This window comes from Podarcis cretensis (assembly GCF_951804945.1).
Source record: "Podarcis cretensis genome assembly, chromosome: 10".
NCBI lineage: Eukaryota > Metazoa > Chordata > Lepidosauria > Squamata > Lacertidae > Podarcis > Podarcis cretensis.
In genome coordinates, this window is record NC_137179.1 from 37,643,007 (window position 1) to 37,666,429 (window position 23,423).

General features: G+C 40.7%; 2 long non-coding RNA genes across 10 annotated transcripts in view; both read left to right on the plus strand.

The window, feature by feature from the left end:
- Positions 1–413, plus strand: part of LOC307225571 — a 93,375-nt gene extending 92,962 nt beyond the window's left edge. For 8 of the 9 annotated variants that reach the window (XR_013843065.1, XR_013843066.1, XR_013843067.1 and 5 more), the window contains one exon: positions 359–413. This is a non-coding gene — a long non-coding RNA (uncharacterized lncRNA). The remainder of the gene's footprint in view (positions 1–358) is intronic. The other variant, XR_013843064.1, reaches the window with a different exon arrangement.
- Positions 414–689: 276 nt separating this feature from the next.
- Positions 690–21,961, plus strand: LOC307225576. The gene is made up of 3 exons (XR_013843084.1): positions 690–792; positions 12,948–13,052; positions 21,938–21,961. It is a non-coding gene; the product is annotated as an uncharacterized lncRNA (long non-coding RNA).
- The last annotated feature ends 1,462 nt before the right edge of the window (positions 21,962–23,423 follow it).

Below are 23,423 nucleotides of genomic sequence, written 5' to 3' on the forward strand. Positions count from 1 at the left end.
ACACCTGTTTTTTTTTTAACTCTTTTCAGATGGATGCACTATAGGATAATGCAGGATCCATCTGCAATTAGCATTTGTTTTTAGAATGAAACTTGTTTCTCGATAATATTTTTTATGAGCAAAAAACATGCAACAGTCTTTTGAAGCCTGAACATTTCTACAGGACCAACTGCATTTGAAGAGGGAGGCGTTGGTGGTTTACCTTGGATCTCACATCACACATATTGTTGCAGGGATGAACAAGACAATGCTTTTTTTAAAAAAAGAAAAAGCATATAATTAATAATACTATACACTCGGAAGAGCTCTTTCTGACATCATTCTCCAATTCATTTCCATTTTACTCTCTTCAACATAGGACATCACAGCAGGTCCAGACTTTTGGTACATGTGCTTAGCCAAGAAGCCAAAGACTCTCCTCCTGAAAGAGAGGGGAGTGGTTGTGGGCGGGAGCCTGAGCCCCGCCTCTAGCAGGGGGCGTTAGCCCCCTGCCTCCCACTCACCTGGCTGGCGCCCACACCCATCGGCAGGCATCCAACCAGGTGCCTCCGAGGGGGCGTGTACAGCAGCCTTAATACTGCGGCGCCAGCCCCTCCTCGGCCTCACTCTTCGTCGTCCCGTCGCGATAACCTTATATCACGTGTCCTTGTGTATTCATTCCACTTTGGGGGGATTGGGTCCTCGAACAACAATGGAAGGAAATGACATGGCAACTTCAGAGGTTTCAATGTGGATCTGATGATTTCAGGCATTCAGGCAAACAGCTTCCCATCTGAAACTGAGCTCTGTGAGGTATATTCTTACCCTGAAAAAATTACTGTGTGAATTGGCTGTACTGTATATCTCCTACTGTATATCTCTCCCTTTCTCCAGTTCCCTAAAAAATAATCTGTACTCTCCCTCTATGGTTTCAGAAAATAAACTGTATAAAGTCCAGAAGCAAAACCCCTAAAGTAAGTGGCAGGAAGCAATGTTGGCATGTCAGGGGAAATTTCAGAGGACTGAAGTCAATGGTCAAAATAACTTTGCCTTTTGTTGAATGGGAAGTGATCATGGCTTGCTTGTTATCTTCCTCGGGTTCCACTAATTTGTGTTATTCTGCTAACACAGGAAAACAACATATGTTTCAGATTTCTACAGGACTGAAACATCCAGCCATCTACTTCCCCATCCCCACCCTATGAGATTATAAACAGAAAAAACCTTGCTTATCCAGACATCTCTAATCCAAATACTTTATTTTTTCTGAACATACTTTATGGTTCACTCATATGCCTTCCATATACATGCCATCCCCCATTAAGTAAATATTTTTCCACAGTGTCAGTACTTTCCATTCCTGCCACTTTCACATGGATATAGTTATCAGGGTGCTTCCAAACAGACATGAAACTGACTGGCAGTCTTTCCTTTATAAACAGGGCACCAGCTTGCTGAAAAGCAAGATCGTATAAATCTTTTTTTCCTATGGCATAACTATACAGTGAAATTGCCATCCTGCTCACTTTGGCAGACAGGAGCAGTGGGCAGGAAAAAGACAATTTGAACATTAGGGGGAAAGCAATGTACACCGTGACATACATTGTCATTGGCCTGCAGTTTGTTTGTTTTCTATATGTTTATTAAAGCTTTACAAATGCACAACATTGAAAAATTGCAACAACAAAAGAGATTACTAAGTGCAACTTAAAGTCACAAATGTTTTTGTGCTTTTTGTTCTGGCATGTCCAAGCAAAATACAACATCTGCAAGGCCAGTTCTAGGAACAGAGGGACAATTATTCATAAAGGGATACTGAGTTGTACAGAAGTCATCAGGGTGTGTTACATTTCTTGACAAGTTCAATAAAGTTAAATCCCATGCACAAGTCTATCACTTCTCCAAAGAGCCTATGTTAGAGTCCTTACAACAGTGCAGCTTCTAAGCAAGCTATGGCCATCAAGGCAATTATCATTATAGTATCTTTATTTTAAAAACATGTTTATGCTAATCAGTGAATAGCATTAACACCATTAATCTGGGTTCAAGCTCCACGATCTGCCTAGTAATCCAAGATATCTCATGAAATTCCCCCCACTCCCTCCAAAAATGTCTCATATATTCCCATGACATGTGCCACCAGCACAGTGGAGACATCCCTCTGGGATTGAGTCTTGCACAGTTATTTTGTTTATTAAAACCTTCTTCACTGAGACCGCAGTCCTATGGCCATTTACCTGGTGGTAGACCGTATTGTTTTTGGGGACGCAGGTGGCGCTGTGGGTTAAAGCCTCAGCGCCTAGGACTTGCCGATCGAAAGGTCGGCGGTTCGAATCCCTGCGGCGGGGTGCGCTCCCGCTGCTCGGTCCCAGCGCCTGCCAACCTAGCAGATCGAAAGCACCTCCGGGTGCAAGTAGATAAATAGGGACCGCTTACCAGCGGGAAGGTAAATGGCGTTTCCGTGTGCAGCTCTGGCTCGCCAGAGCAGCGATGTCACGCTGGCCACGTGACCCGGAAGTGTCTCCGGACAGCGCTGGCCCCTGGCCTCTTAAGTGAGATGGGCGCACAACCCCAGAGTCTGTCAAGACTGGCCCGTACGGGCAGGGGTACCTTTACCTTTACCTTTAGACTGTATTGTTTATTGGTTATGTACACTGCTTAGAGAGTTTATGATTAAGCAATCTATAATTTTTTCTAAATAAATAATAATAATAATAGTAATAGTAATAAACGAATAGGCCCAATTCATTTACATTTTCCACATTCACTATTAAACAGTAATGTAGCATCTTTAGGGTTCATTCTGTAGCCAAACTGGAAGATTAATTACAATGGCTAGTAGTCTTGAAGACACAATGGCGTGAATCTGAAGTACATATGAGTTCTTTTCCAAGGCCACTGCAACTTGCTGGCATCACCCATTGAGTTGGGTAGATTTTGAAGGCCTATATTGCTGACTGATCAGAGTGTCTCCAAGTGAGTAGCAGTGCACACAGAAAGTATTTCAAATTTGCCTTGATCATAGAGAATGAGGCACTATGAAAAAAAGGGGGAAAGTTTAATGCAGTAATAAAGCCAGGCAAATAAACTGCATAATCAAATCAGAACCATAAATTGTTAAGGAAAATGAGCTCAGTCTTATTAGATTCTTATGGCAAATTCAATCAGTGATTTATAATCTCACCTGCTCCACATTCAAAATGCTGAGTTATGTTACTGTATCTGTAGGGAAAATTACTTCACATAATAATAAGGCTCCATCTATTTCAAGTATCAACTTGATTAAAGTAACATCTGGGAAAGACGGGAAAAAAATAAGCTGCTGAGCATCTCACTCTGCAAATTTGTTATATTTGATAGCCCTCATAAATGTACTGTTAGTAACATTATCTTTTTATTTGAATCCCAGGCCTTGCCTTATATCTTTTTCAATACGTTGTATTATGCTTTTAAACTTTGTGATAAAAGCAATTTGTGATGCACTACTTCTAAAAGAGGTTTATTTACTTAAAAGGCAGATTGCCACTGGCTAGGGTAGAAATCTCTCTCTTTCCCCCTCGCGACGTGCAATCCGAAATAATTTCTGCTTCATAATAGCAAAGCTACTGTTAAATGAGTTCTGCTGAAGAAAAAATGGCTTTAATCTCAGAGTCAACATTCAGAATACAGAGGAAAAAATCAATGAAGGTGAAGGTTATAGAAAGAAATGATTTGAATGTACAATGAGGCAGTCTCCCACACAATAAAGGTAGAAAATAATTAGGTCTATCGGAATATACAAAGCACAAACACCCTAGTAAGTGTGTTCTGAAACCACCGCATCATTTTATTGACTTCAGTCATGTAAATAACTGTGGTAGATAAGTGGATGATGGGCAAAGAGAGCCATAAATTCAGAAGTGCTAAGAATATCTTTCCCAGCAAAGTGCTAGGCATTTTTACTTAGATGTGAGGATCGCTGCGTTCAGTGGGGCTTACTCTCTTTCAAGTATGTTCTTGATGATATGAAATGTGTAAAATACACTGAATTCGAGGACAATGTTAATATATTCCAGTTTGGATAAAGAAACCATATACCCAGAATAAATCCCAGCTGAAGCACTGCTTTTGTTAAGCGTGGCAAATGTTTAGAGTGCTGATGACTGAAAACTAGGGATTAATTACCAGATGGGGTTAATGGACTAGGGTGATTAACTGATTCTAGCCAGTTGTTAATCCCAAGGAAATACACTGTTTTCAATGTTATCAGTTAAAAACGACACCCTGGAGTCCTGCTATTATTCTTTGCTCATTTATTTTCCAAAAATATTTGTCAAAAGCAGAGGCAGGGTAATCAAAATGAATGCAAGCAATAAAATGTCATCTTTGTGACTTTGACTATTTATATAATTTAAGATTATTCAAAAGAGATTTCCTGGGCCTCAGGCTTCAAAGAGGGGTATGTCAAGTTAGGCCTTGTACTCCTCAATGCTAAAGATGCGTGTAACTGTGACAACAGAACACACATCTGTGTTGATAGTAGAACAGTAACAATAGCCCCATTCACACATTACTACATGCAGAGCAATGGCATGTTGACTTGTGCATTGCATGTGGTTGTCTGTAAGGAAACCCCAACAACAGAAATCCTGCTTGCATAGTCAGGTCACCTGGTCTTGTGGGTGCCCCACAAATCCCTAAACAATGGGGGCCCAAAGTACTTTAGGCCCAAAGTACCTGATTCCTTCTGCTTCACCTCAGTAGATGAGGTCTTCTGATGGAGCACTTTTGGTGGTCCCACATGCCCCAAATATTTGGCTGGTGAAGCCATTAGTGTGGCAGCCCTGCCCTGTGGATCTCCTCACCAACAGAGGTTCAGCAGAAGCCAGCCCCGCTCGTTTTTAAGGTGTCTTCAATTTTTTTTCATTCAGGCAGGCCTTTCAAACCCAATATTCTTTGCCAACCAGCTTTTACTGATGATGCGTTGGAAATTTTATATTGTTTTTACTGTGATAGCGTGTTTTTAGTTTGTATACCACCTTATGATATTTTATACAACAGTGCAGGTCAGAAATACAGTGGTACCTCTGGTTAAGTACTTAATTCGTTCCGGAGGTCCATTCTTAACCTGAAACTGTTCTTAACCTGAAGCACCACTTTAGCTAATGGGGCCTCCTCCTGCTGCTGCTGCATGATTTCTGTTCTCATCCTGAAGCAAAGTTCTTAACCCAAGGTACTATTTCTGGGTTAGTGGAGTCTGTAACCTGAAGCATATGTAACCCGAGGTACCACTGTATTTAAATATAGGCTGACATAATCACACAACAGCAAAGAACAGTAGTGGTGCCATAGTGTAAGGTTTGGGTGGTCCATAGCACTATGCAGGCACGTCAGAATATTCATGGGCAACAATTTTTCTAGTAGGTTTCCCAGACCTGGAAGAACAGCCGTCACTCTCCAAATGCACGCTGATTCTCTCAAAGTTCAGGGACACGAACCTCAAATGCTGTGTGTATATGTCAAGATGGTGGTGAATGTGTGGAGACATTTGCCATGTGATTAGTGAGGAGAGGGAGCACAGGTGCCCTAGGGAGGGATGTGTGTTGAGCCAATGTAAATCTGTTTATCTTTAGTCACATCACACCGTTTTAGAAAGGATACAGCAATAGGTCTATATAAAGTTTACTGAAGGAATAGAATGAGAATCAGGATCGTATCTGTATCCACTACCCTTTACCACAAACTCTGTAAGTGCAGTAGAAGCTGTGATGGGGCTCTACACAAAAGTCTAGGCATAACTGGAGTGAATTTGGATCATAAGCTTCCAATTTCCACCAGTCCCAGCAAACATAACTAATAGTCGAGAATGATGAGAGTTGGAGTTCTACAACATCTGGAGGGCCACAAGTTCCCCACCTTTGACCTATGCACACAGTAATCTCTCCCAACTGTATACATGAGGTAGGAATTTGTTTGGTCGATTTGGTTTAGAAGCTGCAGGGCTGAAGTCTGGTTTCACATCAAAACTTGGTTGATCAAGTGAAATTAAGAGGCGGCCTGTTATTACAGAAATCCTTTGCAGATTTGGTCAACATATTCCGTGTAATGCATAGCAGTGATGTAGCCTTTCCCTCTGTTAGCTTGCGGGTGATAGTTCAAGGATCAGTGTTTCTTTCTGTTGTCTATTATATGATCTGATTTGCTCTTCACATAAATGCTCCAGTTATATAGGCATTATTCTTAGTACCTTAATTTTTTTGTAAGGTTTGGTTTAAGGGAAATGGCAGCAAAACTATATAGTTCATCTTGCCAAACATCTGAATTGTTTCTGTATGATGTTTCACGGGAGTGTTTTGTGACTTTCCTATCCTTCATGGGGTACAATGGGTAAACCTCACACAGCTGATGAAAGCACCACAATATAAGAGTCCATCTCTCTATAAGAGTCCATCTGCAGTGCTTCTTGCAGTATGTGAAATATACTGATATGGAATCTAAGTGCTACAAATATATTTACTGTTTATATAAAATCCATGGTAATGTACTTTGCCTGAAAGTTTAAACTGCATAATAATGGCCTTTCCCTCAGCAGTTGCGTTTTTTAAAATTATTTTACTGATGTTGTAAAATAACAATGCACTTTCTCTTCTACATAGGAAAAGATACATCATTTATGGTCCTGCTCTGACTGTGTAAATGACCTCACAGATAAATGGAAAGGGATATTTCAATCCTCCAGTTTATTATTGGTTGATGGCATGCTGGTCTTATCGTTCAAGACAGCGTTTAACTTTGAATAATGTATTATGCTGCCTTTCTGAAATGGTCATTATGAGGTTTTAATGCACCATAAAACAGACCTTATGATCTCCAGCTCGCTAAGATGTCAGTCTAACATATTAATGCAACATATATCTTGGAAAGAAATAGTTTGGCAGCAGCAGTCTTTGCTTCTTAATATTTATTTTAGTATATTGGGGGGGGGGACATTTTTAATTGTTGGATTATTTTCAATTACAACCAGTTAGTAGACATTAAATTGGATTTTTGGCAGGAGCTACAGGAACACTATCTGGGAAACACAGGGGAAGTTGGTCTCAGAGTTCCTGCTCTTTAGGAAGTGCTGCCATGGACTTACAACAAATCCGCTCACCTTCCTCAGTAGGTGGTGTTGCAGACAGACCTCAGACCACGCAAGTGATCTGTTGAATGGCAGGCCGGATCATTTCAGCCCAAACCCAGTATGCTGTTGTTATTCATTTCCCTAGGGAACTGTGGAGTCACAGGGCCTTGGCACGCAGCTTCTGATTTGGCCCTTAGTATGCCAGATAGAATCAAAACTTATGAAACACACCAGGGGTGGATCTACACACAGGAAAAAATACCCACTATAAATAAGTCAGAAATTAAATCATTATAATAAAAGAACAACAAAAAAAAAACCACTAGGGAAAATAGCAAATAATTATTTTGCTCTCTAGCACCATCTGGTGTTGCATCTTTATAATGCGTTCAAAACGCTGTTTTGTTTTTTTTACTAATGTAGCTGAGTCACAAGTTGATTCTCTGACCAATGTTATGAGAAACAAAAAGTAGGACCACAATGTGGTCAGCTTGAAAGCAGAAGTAGTCTTTTTAGTTACTTCTTTTCCCTCTACAACCACACACACACCAGCAATTTATATAGGGTAAGAAATATGAAAAAGATTGTGTTATCTTCAAACTCTTTCTAAGACCATTTTTACTATTTCAGTCACAAAGTGAACAGTCTCTGCACTTCAGACAAACCTTCCTAGTTTATTCCCTCAGCTTGAACCTCCTAGAAGCACAGTTCCTCAAACTGTGAGCTTGACCTATCTCAGGAGGTGCCTAGTGATCTCTTTCAGCAAACGTTCGCACAAATCTAGGAAAACTGTGCAAGTTATTTCACTTAAAGTTTGTTTTGTTTCCTTCTGTTTTTCGTAAAGGACTCCGCTAAAGCTGAATCATTTCTGGCAATCTCTTTAATCTGCAATCTGTCTTTCTGCAAGATTCAGGATGCGAGTAATCAGGAATAGAGAAATTATCCATAGCTTGCTCAGTTGTGTTTTGTTTTAAAAGCTGGTTCTGCCATGAAGCATGATGGGGTGACCTGCTTCAGGCAAGCGCCATGGCAAGAGGGAGAATAGATGTGGGAAGGATTTTAGTTATTTACAAAAGTGTTCCTAGAGCACAAGTTAGGGATGGGGGAGAACTTCAGTTCAGTTTGCATTTAAAGGCAAACTTCACTAATTCACACTTTCCAAAGCAAGATGCAAACTGAAACAGAGTCATGTGAAATTTGCACTTTGCAAAATTCACAGAAATTAAAGTGTGGATTCAATGCATGTATTCGTAAATATGGAAGACAAAATGCATTATAATGGGGGAGTGCTTTGCAAAAATGTGTCTATTAGGCAAAAATGCATACAAAAATGTGTATAGTATATTGGAAGAAATTAACATTAAAACGCTGCTGAATATTCATGAGAATTTTTCTTTTTTAAAATAAAAGTTCACAAACTGATAGAAAAAAGAAACGGAGAGGAAATTGACACGTCCACCTGTTCTGAGCACCACCTCATGTAAAATATTAATGTGGTATAAAACAGATAAAATTAAATATGGAATGGTATATAAAATAATCACCAAAATAACTGGCTATTTCAAAAAACTGCATAGGTCTGTTGGCATAAAAAAGATCTTCAAGAGATACCCACTTCCACATCCCACCCACCTTGCTATTTCTGCCACCACCAGAATGCCACCCTCTTGCCAAACTCAGTGAGGGGGGGGGTCTTCCTCAAGGTCTTGCTGTTCATCTTCTTCTTCCCAGGGGTGGGGAAGATGAGCAGCAACGCTGTGTGCCAGAATGCCTCCTTGGTGAGAGTGGGTGGCATTCTGCGTGGTCTGGCTGCTTGTCTTCTCAGCCCTAGGAGCAAGGAAGACAAGTGACAATGCTGTCCATCAGAAACTCAGGCAGGCGGGGCATCTGCTTCTGTGCTTCCACTGCCTGAGGAAGCTGCTTCAATGCATCTAATGGGTGGGCCGGCCAGCTCTGGCAACCAAACCCTTTCCAATGTTTATGGGCCCACTACCCATCTTTCAGAAGTCATTTTAAGTTGTTGGGTATAGGTGGAAGGTAGAACAAAATCTAAGATTCCTTTGAGGAGGTTAGAAAATATCCCACCCTGCAGGTGATAAAATGAAGCCTATGAACAATTGCTCTCTGTTTCTTTCAGTTACCTCTCTTCTACAAGAAAGGTCAAGCCAAATGGCTTTTTCATCTCCTGGTATTTGTAGATAAGGACATGCTTAGCAATCTATCTCCCTCAAACATCAAGCAATATATTGAGGATGACACCTGCATTTATGCACTAAAGCCTAAAGGAGCAGCTACTTGACAAATACATTAGGCACAATCCTTTGGCATTTTCTTTTGTAATTACCTGCCTTGAGAAAAGTGTGGATGACTTGATCCATGATAGGGCCATTTGGACTGTCATAATTACTTCTACTCTTCTTCACAGAAGAGACACAACCTTTGGGGGCATAGTGGTCCTCAGCCTGCTGCTGATATAAAAGTGCATTCAGTACGTCAACTCCCCATTCTGGCTTGGTTCTCCAAGGTTTTTGATTGGATACCTCAGTGCACAGGGCTTAATGCAGGGCCCACCAACCTTTGGGGGCTACAGGGCACCTTTCATAATGAGCCTTCATAAGGGAAACGTTTCCAGAGGAAGATCTCTGAAGGTAGAGAGACTCTGTTTGCCATCAGGGGGTGGTAGGTTTCACTTATGGTGCCTTCACCTTTAGCCCAAGGAACCTTCAGAAGGGAGTTGCTGCCACAGGTATAATGTGTATGGGTATTTTAATGAGCTAGATAGAGCGAAAGATTATGAGTCATGGGTGTGTGCATGGACTTAACAGTGGACCTATGGGGGGGACGCACCTATATTAGCCACTCACAAAGACAGGCTCTTTGCACCTCTCCTCTGAGATGTAGCTGGCCTCCTGTCAGTGCAGGGAGGTGACTTAAGAGTTCATTGGAGCCTAAGCTGGCACTGCGGATATGGAGAAGCCAGTGTTGGCACAAGCAAACCTTGATGATCCAACCCACTCCAAAGAGTGCCTGCTTGCTTGCTTAGTCCCGGGACTGCAGCCACTTGCTGTGCGAAAGCTGGGCCTGCCCCACACTTCATAAGGAAGGTACAGGGGGTGTGCCACTTGTTGGATCAATGTATTATCTCAGTTGAAAGATGCATCTTCTCCTTCTTCCAGCCAGACAAAAACACTTGAACAGTGTCAAAGAGGGTCATGGCTTGGGGAGGAGTAAGCCATGCAGAGAGTGTCTGGGGCAACCCAGCCAGATGGTGTGGTATAAATAATAAAATTATTGTTACTATTATGGCCTGGGGGGAGTTCCAAGGGCTAGCTAAAGAGGCTTGGGTGGCTGCATTTGACCCCCAAGCCTGAGGTTTCCCACTGCTGATTTAACTGGTGTGAGACTTTAATGTATATCTTTATTTCTGTTTGATGTGATATCATGCATGTGTTACTTCTGAATTGTGACCTACCTAACATGGCAGGTTAGAAGTGGAACTGATTCAATGTGTACTTCTGTTTCCCCTGCTGTTCCTAGGACTGGCTATCTGCACATAAAGAATACAGTCCTCTAGAAAATAAATATGAGATTCACCCACCTACCCCACACATGTGTAGTTTTGTTTTTGTTGTTGCTCCTATTATAATACTCGCAAGAGGGAAAATGAACAATGCAGTGATGGAATTTATGTATATACTATCTAGTATGGACTGTGGAGGAGAAAGGTCAAATTATCACAGCAAGCCCACATAAGTGACTTCTCATTGTTGTATTTATATTTTCACACACTGTGGGGCTGCTGACAAAGGGCAAATGGAAGCCTAGAAGCAATAAATTCCACAGCACACAGCACTGTGATGTTGGCTATTCATTCTGCTGCTGCTGCTAGCTTGGATTCTCTTTCTTTTTAAAAAATTATCTGTCATTCTGTCATTATGATCCTGAAACCCACCCCCCATTGCAGCAAAGTGGAATGTATCTTATGCTACCCCCTAATATTTATCTCATCCCTGAAGGTGATCTCTTTATTTCACAGCAGCACCGATTCATGAAGAGACTAGAACTAAGAAAGGGTTGTTTTGTCCCTTCCAATTTCTCTCTGTGTAAATTGTTCAAGAATTTGGATTCATCTCTGAAATTAGGCACTACTGGAGAGTCTCTAGTCAAGGATAAATCCATGTCCTCATGCAAGTTGACAGGCTGGCTCCCTTCAGCATAATCTGTAAGAGGGAAGGTGGATACGTGGCTGCACAAAACAAGTTCTGACCTGAGTAGCAGCTTAAGCTTCTTGAAATGAGGTCATGTAGACTGGAAGGTTTAATTAACAAAAATTAATTAGTCTGTTCTGCTAACATCATCATGGTTCTGGTTCTCTTATGTCAAAAACAGGCTTTCCACACCCTAGCTCTACTCATCTGAAACAAAGCTCCATTCAAAAGATTGTCGTAAAAGTATATGTGTATGAGAGAGACAGAGACTTCCGGAAACATGTTCTAAACTGTAAACAATGCAAAATACTTGAGAAATGTCAGAAGAACTGTGTGCATATAGGGATTTCTTTCAGGGCAGGAAAATGTATGGAAACTTTGTATTGCAAAAAAACAAACAAAGCCGTTAAAGTTAGTTTAACTTGCAAGAAAAGAACAGGATACCAAAGGGGGATCAAACTATGGTTTATTAACTTTGGGTAGTACAAACCATGGTTTTCTACATTCAGACAAGATGGGAAACTGTGGTTTGTCCCAAACCACAAATGGAAGCTTCACGTTTCCTCCCCACATGTGCAGAAAGTGGGAGGGAGTGTACATAAACATGAGACTTGCTCTAGGGTGTTCTCATCACAATAAAAGAAACCAAGGCTTGTTGTGACATTTGAATGCAGCCAATGTGTGACAGTGTCAGGGTGGAGCTTGGGAAGGTATCACATTTCAATAATATTGCAAATGCGCACTCCAGCTTGCTGCTGCCGCACAGCTTTCTTCATAGTAAGAGCACACATAAGCACTGCACATGCAGCTTTGGTTAAAATCCAAAGGAATCAATTTGCTTCACTCCAAGAATTGTTTTTGAAGCCCTAAACTGCTTGAAAAGCAAATTTATGGCTCTGGCAATCCCACCTCCAGACACCACCACCTCTGCCTGCTTGCACAAGGTGGATTAACAGGAAGCCAAGCTGTAGTTGAGCATGTAAGGCTACAATCCTAAGCATACTTAGTTGGGAGTAAATATCATTGAATTTAGCAGGTATTATTTCTGAGTAAATGTGCATAGGATAATTGATGTGCATTAGTGACTCAAGTGCAAATATACAGTCCTAGTAAAAATTAATCCTAGATTGACCTGACCTGGTTTAATAATTTGCTCTGAGCATACCTTTCTGGAGATGATACAAGGTAGTCCTGTGAGGGAGCCAGTCACAGATGGATTGGTGTTCAGGTGGTTTTGCCTTTTAGTCCAAAATTTTATATGTTAACCTTATTATCTGTGATCTCTATGCTCCTTGTTCACTGAACATCACAGTAATAGGATCGGATCTCCCCCACACCACAGACATTGTGGCTATTATTTGCACTGTGAAAGCTTTGAGAAATGCCTATGACTTCACTGAGTGTGATCCTTGTGGCATGGCATGGGGGGCAGAGTTTTAAATGCTTGTTATTAAAATGTGTATGTAGTAAAGCATGCCTCCTTCGATTTTCCTGTAGTAATTTTGCTTTCTTATATTGTCTGCTGCAAAAATAAACCGGGTCTTAAGTTGCTTACTAGAACTTCAGAATTGCCCATACTTGTCTGAGAGGGTAGGGCAGCTTAATCAAAGAGAAGTGATACAACAATGGATATTAAGTAGTTTAAATCTACATTTCAGACTGGCTGTCTGGACTACATAACCTCTCGGCCAGATGCCAGCAGAGTAAGAAATACGCAAACTCACTCAAGGTGGCAATCGTTTGATCAGCACCACACAAAACAAGTAAGATTAACTACATCTATATCTCCATCTCCCTTCTACTCCTTGTGAGCTCAAACTGCAAGATAAAGCGTATTTTGTATAGAATCATCCAAGAAGATGAATTTTGATTACTTTTGTATGGTAGAAAATTTCAGTTGTTAATCAAGCCTGCTGCATGAACGGTTGGTTTTGCTTCTCTCTCTAACTGACTGGAAGAGTGTGTTGGGGGTGTTCAAACACAGTGGTGTTATTATCACAGTAATATGAAGCTGTATCTGAGGTCTGACAGCTTTTTCTCTGTACAATGAAATTCCTGAGGATGCTAAGTTCATTGGACATGCAGTATTTCTTTTACAAAGGAAATGCCTGACACAAACATGGCTGCATTTTCTTTTTGCCATTCCAACCTTAACAGCTGAGGAATCCAAGAATTATCTATATATTCTGGGTAGGACCATGTGCACTTTGAAAAAATTTAAATGGCCAAATAACCTCCTGTTCTAGGAGTACACTATGTGGTTCTAACAATGGAATCTAAAAAAGTAAGAACATATTTCTTTGCACATTTGCTCTAAACAAAAAGCTCAGACAGCTTTTTCAAAACCAGTGGATCTAGTCAGAAACCATTCTGCCTGTGTTTTTGTGCTGTGATTCTATAGTCTTGTTGAATTATGTGGGGGTTATTTTTGATTAACAATGAATAAGGTTCGTCTGTTAGCTTCCATGTGTGAATCAGCTGGAGTGGCAGCCTCTGTCCTGGGTCTTCTATTTTGAATGGTCTTTTGAAATAGTTGGTTCCTATTGTTATAGGAATAGTAAACTGGTACTCTGGTACTCTGCTGGGGTACCAGAGTCTGTTAATGAATACTAGAAACTAATAAAGGGTAGCATTTACATAATATTGAGGATATGAAGGGAAAATACAATCTGCAGAACTGTACCATATGAGAAGTTCCTGGCTTAGCTTATGCAAACCAGCCTGGCTGGGCTAGCTTAGTGCAGAGACATTGTGGGGCGATAGGGAACCAAGCACGGATCCATGAAGGGCGCTGGCAATGCAAAAGAACTGTCCTCTCTGAGGAGTGGACAGTGATAGGAGAATGGGCAGGTTGCCAAGGTGATGAGGGGGCATGGTGTCACAGGAAAATTTGTCCTTTTTGAAATCTAAAGGTTTGCTGGGAAGGAATGGGGAAGAGTTCTATGAGCTGTCGTGGAGGTGAGAAGCAGGAACAAAGATGGCATGCAGGATGGCTCTGAATCCAATTCTGGGGGGCAGGAAAGGACAAGCTGCACCTGAAATGGGAATGCTGTAAACTCTGCACTCCCTTCATCTACACTCAGGGTGTACATATGCATTAATAAACCATCTTTCAAACACTCCACTATGCTTTATTTTCCCCCAAAGAGACAAAGACCCTGGCTGAGAGCCAGGACACCTGGATTCTTGCTCACCGCTCAGCAGAAATTGGGGTGGCTAGTAACACTATTTTGAGCAGACTTCAGACTTCAGTGGGAGAGTGAAAAATAACTGAAACTGGGAGTTTCGTCCTATGTATAAATGTTCTTGCAATACTTTTGTGTAACATATAAGCTGATTAGCAGGTATACGAGTTACTCCTCTTGGGGATAAACTAGATGTAACATTAAATGTGCACAAGCATTTAACATGCTCAGCTTTTGTTCTTTAAATAGCAGCTGCTGAGGGGCAGATGAGGCTGACCAAGATTTGAACCATGGTGTGCAGGAGGCTTGAAACTCCCCCCTCCCTGCACAAACATACCATGATCCCAATGAAAACCCCCTTGAGATTTCCCCCCAGAGGAATGTTTCCACAGGAGTCAAAGAACACTTTCCAAATGGGGATAATAACAGTTTTAGGGGAGATTTTCATTGGGATGTGGGAGGATTAACATTCCCCTTAGAACACACCAAGGCCCCGATTCTGATTGTTCGCTACACCCAGCTGCTATTTAAAGAACAACAATCTGATGCATTATTATCATGACGTCTAGTTTGGCCTTTCGATAAGTTGCCCATTATATTAATAACTGGAGTAGTTCCAGAACACCAACTTTTATTAATCCAAGGGATAAAATCCAATAGGAGTTTAAATTTCATGAAAGAATGTGTGTGTGTGTGTGTGTGTGTGTGTGTGTGAGAGAGAGAGAGAGAGAGAGAGAGAGAGTCATATAAATATATGAATAAGCTAAAACATTTATCAGTGTTTGTATAAATGGCAGGCAGGTTACCATGCTTCTCTGTTTTTTTCATGTTGGCATATTGTGGCTGTCAATGGTTTATCTGGAATAAGACTAACTGAATTCATTGTTCTGAAAGCACCTGAGGATTAAGATGATCTCCTGTGGTTTTAGCATCTGTGCATCCAATGGGAGGTGGAGGAGCACATACTCGTAATGTGTAATCGAGTAATGGAAAAAGGGATTAAGAAACAATAGCTGTCCTTTGTAACCAATTATTGGCTACACTGTTAATTCTCACTCTTTTTTCAAGTGGGATGTTGTCAGCATTGAATCAAATGTGCATGAGACAGGATTCATGCTGGTTTATTGTAATAGGCGACATTTCCTCATTTTCACACTCCATCCCCCTTAATATGAACCGATGAGTAGATTTCTTTTTCTTTGTTTATACCTCCCGCTTTCTAATAGCACACTGTATATTTTATGATCAGGAAAGATCAGTGTTTTTGACAGGCAGAATAAACATACCCATATCCTGAGCCTGAACATACCTACGAGGAAGTAAATGCCATGAATTACTGGGAATTACTTGTACTGATGTACAAGTGAATTGGTTTAGGACTGAGGCATAAGTCTACATAATTACTGGCCGCCTCCTATATTGCAGGGATAGCCAATGTAGTGCCTTCCAGACGCTGCTGACCTACAATTCCCATCAACTCTACTTCACAAGGCCAGGGATGATGGGAATTGTAGTCCACTAACATCTCAAGGGCACTCCTGACTTACTGTGTTGTAACAGCAGCATGTAGGATTCTGGTGATCCTAGCCCTGGCAGATAGGGAGTTTGTATCCTTGTGCTGATCCTGATTCCGGACGTATTGTGTTATACTTCCCTTTCTGACCCATATGTAGGGGCCATACCTCAGCGAGGTTCTAAATTTTCTTTCTTTTGTTCAGAACATTCCGATGTATTCTAAATGGTTAGAATGTGTTTCCTTTCTGTGCTTTCCTCTTCTTAACTGTTTCCCATGCTTCTGCACTGCCCATGCATGCCAGAAATAAACAGCTAATTGCATTATCACTTTATGGGGCTATATTGTCGAAAGAAATGGTCACCAGTGGTGTGATTCTCATTAAGTACTGTATTTCAATCTCCTATCCAAGTACGTTAATTTCCTAATAGCTGGGAACATCAGAAATATCCACTCTCGAAAGCAACAAAAACTAGCAGCATTAGACTGAAAATTAAACTCTGTGCATTTTAGAAAGAAAATGTAATGCTCAAGTTCTGCATTTTACATGTTTTTTTCAACAGCTAAATAATACTAACAACAAATGCCTGTACCTCCCATTTATCTCTCCATCTCATTCCATGGTGTTACTCTCTTGTTATTACATCCGTTTCTCAATGGTGCCATTTCAGATTTTAGTGAGAGAAGGGGAGAGATTTCAGGAGAAGGCGGAAAATTGTAGAGGAAGGATCAAAAGCTTGTTCTAGGGCATATCCAAGATTAATCTGTGGCGGCATATGCGGCAGCAGGGATTGTCCCCCCCTTTCAATGACGCTGGTGGTGGTCATACAAACTCCTCTAAATATTGGGAAATAAAGATATACCAGGTGATATCAATCATTGGGATATATAAGCAAGCTGTATACATGTAGTTTAAAATGGAATGGCAGTCCCTGGCTGAGAACCCACGTTTTCAAGCTGTGAATGTAATCCTTGAGAAAGATCTGAACTGCCAACCTGATAAACATGCACCTGGCCGCGAGATTTGGATCAGTTTTGATCAGCAAAAGTAAACTTACAGTCTAGAAATGGAAAATACACAGATTGGGGCAAGGCTACTTATTTATAGAACTACTTTTTTAAAAAAGCTGGACTGTTGGAAACCTTATTACTGGTAACAGTAATATTTGCTTTGCTGGAGTATACAGTTGCCTTTTATTAGTAACACAAACGGGCCTCCTTTCAATCTCCCTGGAAAAATGAACCTACAGATGGCTGACATTTGTACTGTTTTGCTTTAACTTCTTTTCAACAAGTTGAAATAACGGAAGGAAAGTCAGAAAAAGAGGGCTTGCGGACTAAGGCCTTTTAAAACCTCTCTTTTCAACTGCCTCCCCGCTCCTCTGCTGTTATGAGAACTTTGGATCGTTATAAATATACAGGAGAAAATAATTTGTGATGAATGAGCTGCCTGGCCATTGTAGGATTATGTTTGTATTTTGAAATGCTTGAATAAAATAGTGCTTTGAGCTGTATGTTCTAAAATGCCATTATTCCTGCTGTAGCTGGGGCAGAAGGGAACCATGCTTATGAAACCTCGAAGAATCTAAGGAATAGTTAGTGAAAGCAGATTCCTAAATGCCAGTATGGCGTAGTGTATAGAGAATGTTGGACTTAGATCAGCAACATTTATTTTTCAAGTCTCTACTAAGTCACAAAGCTCACAGGGCACTTTTGGATGTCAGTATTCTTCAGCATAACCCAAACACAAAATGGGGGGGGGAAATAATGTGTACAATCCTTACTTAGGGAACTGAGAGACCTATCTTATTTCTTTTATTGTAAGTTGTTTTAAACTGGTTTTAATATAGTGTTTTAATTGTTGCAACCCTGCGCTGGGACCTTAAAAGTGAAGGGCAGGCAAATAATAATACAGATATGATTAGCAGTCATCTGAATCTGTGTACGCACCATACATTTAAAGTATGACTTCACCCAAAGAATCCTTGGATAGTGAAAGCTGTAGCTTGAGGGAGGAAACTATAGTACCCAGGATTCATTGGGTGGGGGGAGTCATGTGCTTTGAGAGCCAGTGTGGTGTAGAGGTTAAGAGCAGTAGACTCATAATCTGGTGAACTGGGTTCGCGTCTCCGCTCCTCCACATGCAGCTGCTGGGTGACCTTGGGCCAGTCACACTTCTCTGAAGTCTCTCAGCCTCACTCACCTCCCAGATACAGATAGGTAGCCGTGTTGGTCTGCCATAGTCAAAACAAAATAAAAAAATTCCTTCCAGTAGCACCTTAAAGACCAACTAAGTTAGTTCTTGGTATGAGCTTTCGTGTGCATGCACACTTCTTCAGATACATGTGAATCTGAAGAAGACCAACTTAGTTGGTCTTTAAGGTGCTACTGGAAGGAATTTTTTTATTTTGTTTTCACCTCACAGAGGTAGGGGAGGAAGGGAAAGGAGAATGTTAGCCACTTTGATACTCCTTCAGGTAGTGATAAAGCAGGATATCAAATCCAAACTCTTCTTCTTCTTTAAGTGTGTGCTACAGATGCTGCCAAGGGCAAACCAATATGAATGCAGAGAACTACCCTTGACTTGTTCAACTTGCAGCTAATGTGCCCTTATACAATGCAGACGTAAGTGGTATTCTCTGCTATCTGAAGCTTGCAGGGATATGATCATCATTCATTAGATCAGCATCAGAAAGGTCAGTGTTGGCAGGATTACAAACTAACTGAGACACCATCCCACAACTCCAGCCAAGATCTGTTGGCTGGCCTTCTTGGTAGCTTCTTCATTCATAATGGGTTGCTATGAATCTGGGGGCAATAAGACTGAAGCAGCTGCAGTAGTTCCAGAACTGAGGATCAACTGTTAACACAGCATTCCTTGAACCAGGGCTGCCAGTTTCCCCCCATATATGGTGGTTCTGTTCTTTTCCTCTGCTATTAGATGCATGGCATGATTTGGGGACGGGCGTGTGTGAACCAAACCTGATATCCTGGGGCATATCCAGTGATAGTCATACACAATTCAGTACATTTATTGTGCTAGACAATTATGCTATAAAACACCTAAACACAAACACAGTAATAGCATAACAAACGTCAATAATATTAAAGAAGAAAAAATAGAAGTACCATCAGTATCCTAGTGTACCTTAGCGTCTCAAATTTCAGTAGCATCCTGTGCGTTGCCAAAATCTGGCACCCCCGCCTCTCACCTTCTGTTAGACTTCATAGCTGTGGCGCCTGCTGCGGTGCCCCAGAATTTTCACGCCTGGTGAAACTGAACAGCTCACACTCTCCTCTATCTGCCTTTGGTACCATCAGCGAACTGAGCTTCAGATTAAACCTCAGAGTTCCCAAAACAATTTGCAACAATATTATCTAACACTCTATTTTTTTTATTTATTTTTTTGCAGCCAGTGCAAAAAAGATACACTTCATGTGTCACAAAGCTGTTAGTGTCACTCAAAAGAAATAGTACTGTTTCTTCCAAGGTGTTCCTGCTTCCATATGTCAACAGACATTTCAGAAATCTCTCTTGTATTACTATATAAAGGACAGATTAACAGATAGTGAATAATATCTTCCACCTGAAATTGGCCACAAACACAGAACCTGCCGTCATAAGCGACCTTGTTGCAGTGACCACCCAGAACTGCAGTAGCATTCGAAATTGCAGGTCAGTGAAGGCATTTCTTAAGAGATCCATTCATTTCAATAAGTCTACTCGGAATGTGACTAATGTTGGCTATCACCCACTGTCTCTAACTTAAAAATGGCCTCAAGAGCAGGCTGACATAACCACATTCCAGAAAACATCAAAAGGCATAGCAGGGAATCACCACACATCTATTGTCTGCCAAGAAACCTGAGAAACGTTTTCTCCATGTAACGGCCAGATTTAAGTGTCCATTAATTGGCCATAACTTAGGCCATCAGCTCTGACCCACTCTCAATTCATTTTCTGATTTCCTCTGCCTTCAGTAATTAACACCAAGACCTGGCAGAGTCTGGCATTCAAAATAAATCCACACACTGGCTAGTCGAAATTTGCAAGGGGTGCTCTGCTCCAAGTTTCCCATGTGATCTGTCCCAAAGGAAGATTTCTCCCTGCAACAGTGTCGTCTCGAAAGAAGAAGGCTAAAGTGGTGATGGTGGTGAAATGGAGAGGGATTGTCCAGCAGTGGGAAGGGCACAAAGAGAAGTCTGCTCTTCTGGCCTTCATTTGGCCCAGAAGTCTTACTAACAAGAAATTCCCAGCGCAAATGTACCAGAGGTAAAGGCCCAGAAGCCCAAGCAAACTGCAGTTGCCATAGATCTGTGTTCCTGGAATTTCCAGTTAGTTGTTACTTGACCAACCACTCCCCTTTGACTTTCCCCATTGCTACTGCTGAAGGTAGAAGTGATGGAGAAGTGAAACTGATTGTAGGGTAGATTTGGAATTGGGCTTTTGTGTATGAGTTCTCAGTAATCTGCAAAGAACAAAAACCTGAAACAACAGCCCTTTTCTAAACTGGAAGTGTGGATGTGAAACTTACCCATGTTTACAGAGAAGTTAGAATGAATTTTTATCTCCTTTCTGCATTGCTGGGCTATGGATGCCCCCTGTATAAAACCTTTCTTGATTTAGTGCTCATCCACACTTTTGCTTGATCCATATTTTCATTGTATTGTGTACCAATTAATTCCATCAGGTCTAAGAGCTTTTCCTGTTGCTCCATGGCTGTGCCTTGAGAAAATCCGATCTTACTCGCTGAGTCAGGTCTTATCAGATGCATGGAAAATCTGAAGAGAGATTTGCTTAACGGAGCTTCAATTCAGCGGGTAAAATCAGATTTCCGCAAGGCACAGCTGCAGAACAACAAGAAAAGCTCTCAGACCTAGGGGAATTAATCAGAACACAATGTGATCAAAATATGGGTCAAGCAAAAGTGTGGATGAGCTCTTATTTTAAATGCTCCCTAGAGTCACTCAGGTCCAGCCTGAGATGTCTTGCTACCTGAGGCAATGGACCCGACAGCATCCTTCTCATTTCATGAACAGAAGCCGGCTAAATTGGCAGTTAGAAATACTTGTCCTGGAAGCCATGCATGTAATAAAATGTCAAAAAGGATGCTACCCTGCTCAAAGGATGCAGCTCACATCATTTTGAACTCAAGGTTATGACTTCTACTGGTTTAAATGGATCTGGATAGGCCTTCAGTGTGTGTTTTTCAGAAGGCCAACATTAAAAATTAAAATATAGGCTGCAATCCTATACCCACTGATCTGGGGAGTATGTCCCATGGAATTCAGGGGTACTTACTTCTAAGTAGACATGCATTGGGTTGTGCTGTAAGGCTATGATTCTCTGTACACTTACATAAGAGTAAGCCCCATTGAACTAGGTGAGACTTACTTCCAATACATGTGTGTAGGACTGCACAGTGTTTCATAAACTATAGCAGTAACAAGTAGTTATACTTTAAAAATGATGAATAAGCATGTGATGTTAGGTCATCATTGTATCAAGCTGTGTCTGTTTTTAAAGTACTGTATAGCACATTCAATTTGCTGTTTTCATGTTCTGTTGATGGGAACATGGCTAACAAGTTTAGGCTATGCCAATTCTATGCTCTCAGTTTGTGAAATGATAATGAAAATAACTATCTTCAGTATTCTTATGTACAGCAGTGGACAACCTGAATAGACTCACACATGGAAGAGTTGCCTGTAACAGGGTGTGGCAAGACTTGGATTATGTTGACCTTGCTGACATCTTTGTCCACCAGCTTAGAAAAACTGGATGGGGCTGTTATATATATTGTGAAAGAATATTTACTCAGTCCTAAAAGTCTTATGGAGACAGTCCATTTCCTTCAGTATTTTGCCACTTATGAAAATCATTGAAATAAGAAATTCTGTCTAAGAATGTTCAACTCTCATTAACTGACTGTTTTGCTTCTGTATTCAGAAAGGAATTTGATACAGAACTTCATTTTTATTTTTTTTGGAAAATAATATTTATTACTTTTCCAACAATCCAAACACTACAAAAAAGAACAACACGACACAATACAAAAACACCACACAACACCAACACATCAAACCAACAAAACAAAACAAAACCAATCCAAAACACATCAACCAATTTCAGTATCTTATCTTTCATTCACTTATTTCAGCGACCTCCTCACACCTCCTTTTTGTATTCCACCTGTATTAATTGTTTCAGCAATTCCTTTCCATCTTCCTCTGTTTTCTATCCTATAATTATCTTAACACATTCTAACCTTATTTTTTCCTTTAATCTCTATTAATCTATTTATACTTAATTCCTTATAACATTTCTACTAAAGCCATATAACTTCATTCCAACATTTTTCTAACATTCATTAATTTTACAGTATTTCCATAAAAAATCTTTAAACTTTTTCCAGTCTTCTTCCACGACTCTTCTCCCTGGTCTTGGATTCTGCCGGTCATTTCCGCCAGTTCCATATAGTCCACCAACTTCATCCTGGTGATCTTCTATCCAATGCTCTTGGCTATTTTCCAAGTCCCTTCTGCAGATCTTCTTCGTATTTATTCAAAAACTTTACTTGATCTTCTACTGACAGTCCATTTCCTTCAGTATTTTGCCACTTATGAAAATCATTGAAATAAGAAATTCTAAGAATGTTCAACTCTCATTAACTGACTCTGTTTTGCTTCTGTATTCAGAAAGGAATTTGACACAGAACTTCAAGGCAACCTGATAGAAAGGAGCAACTAATTGACTTGAGAGCGTCATCAATAATGAGGAATCGGCTACAGAATTTTCAACATCAGAAGGACTGATCTGGATGCTGTTACAAAGTGTATTGCAGATGTGAAAATCACTCCTGCTTCTTATAATGAAATAATACTGGAAGTGAAGATTCTTGGATCTTGGTGAGAGCGGATGACATCTATGTGTCATCACATCATTTGTTACTTTGTTAGTGGGGACAAAAATATAATTCAGGGGCATCTTGTTGAGTAGATTGCAAATTGTTAGGAACGAAAAGTGGTGCGTGGCCGGGATTTGTATGTTTGAAACTTTATTTTTATATAGCTCTATATTTTTAGCAGAAGAGTGGAATATAATTCATTCTTATAAATGTACATATGTAAGTGCGGATGTGGAGTTGAAGCAAAATATTAAGCACAACCTCAGGTGCCAGATACGGCCCCGGAATCCAATTTTTCAATCCAGTGTGTCATATACATGGGATCAAAATACACAAGAAACGAAGATGTGGCAAGTCTCCTACTGTATTTCAGATATTACTTTGGCAGGGTGGACTTCACACGTGTGCACGCTTGACAATGGTGGTCTGTAGGCACACCCTTTATGAGTGTGGTGTGTCTATAGTTCACAGCCATGTGCCATATGGAATGTTGCTTTTATCTGCATATGCAAAGAAGGTATTGGAGAA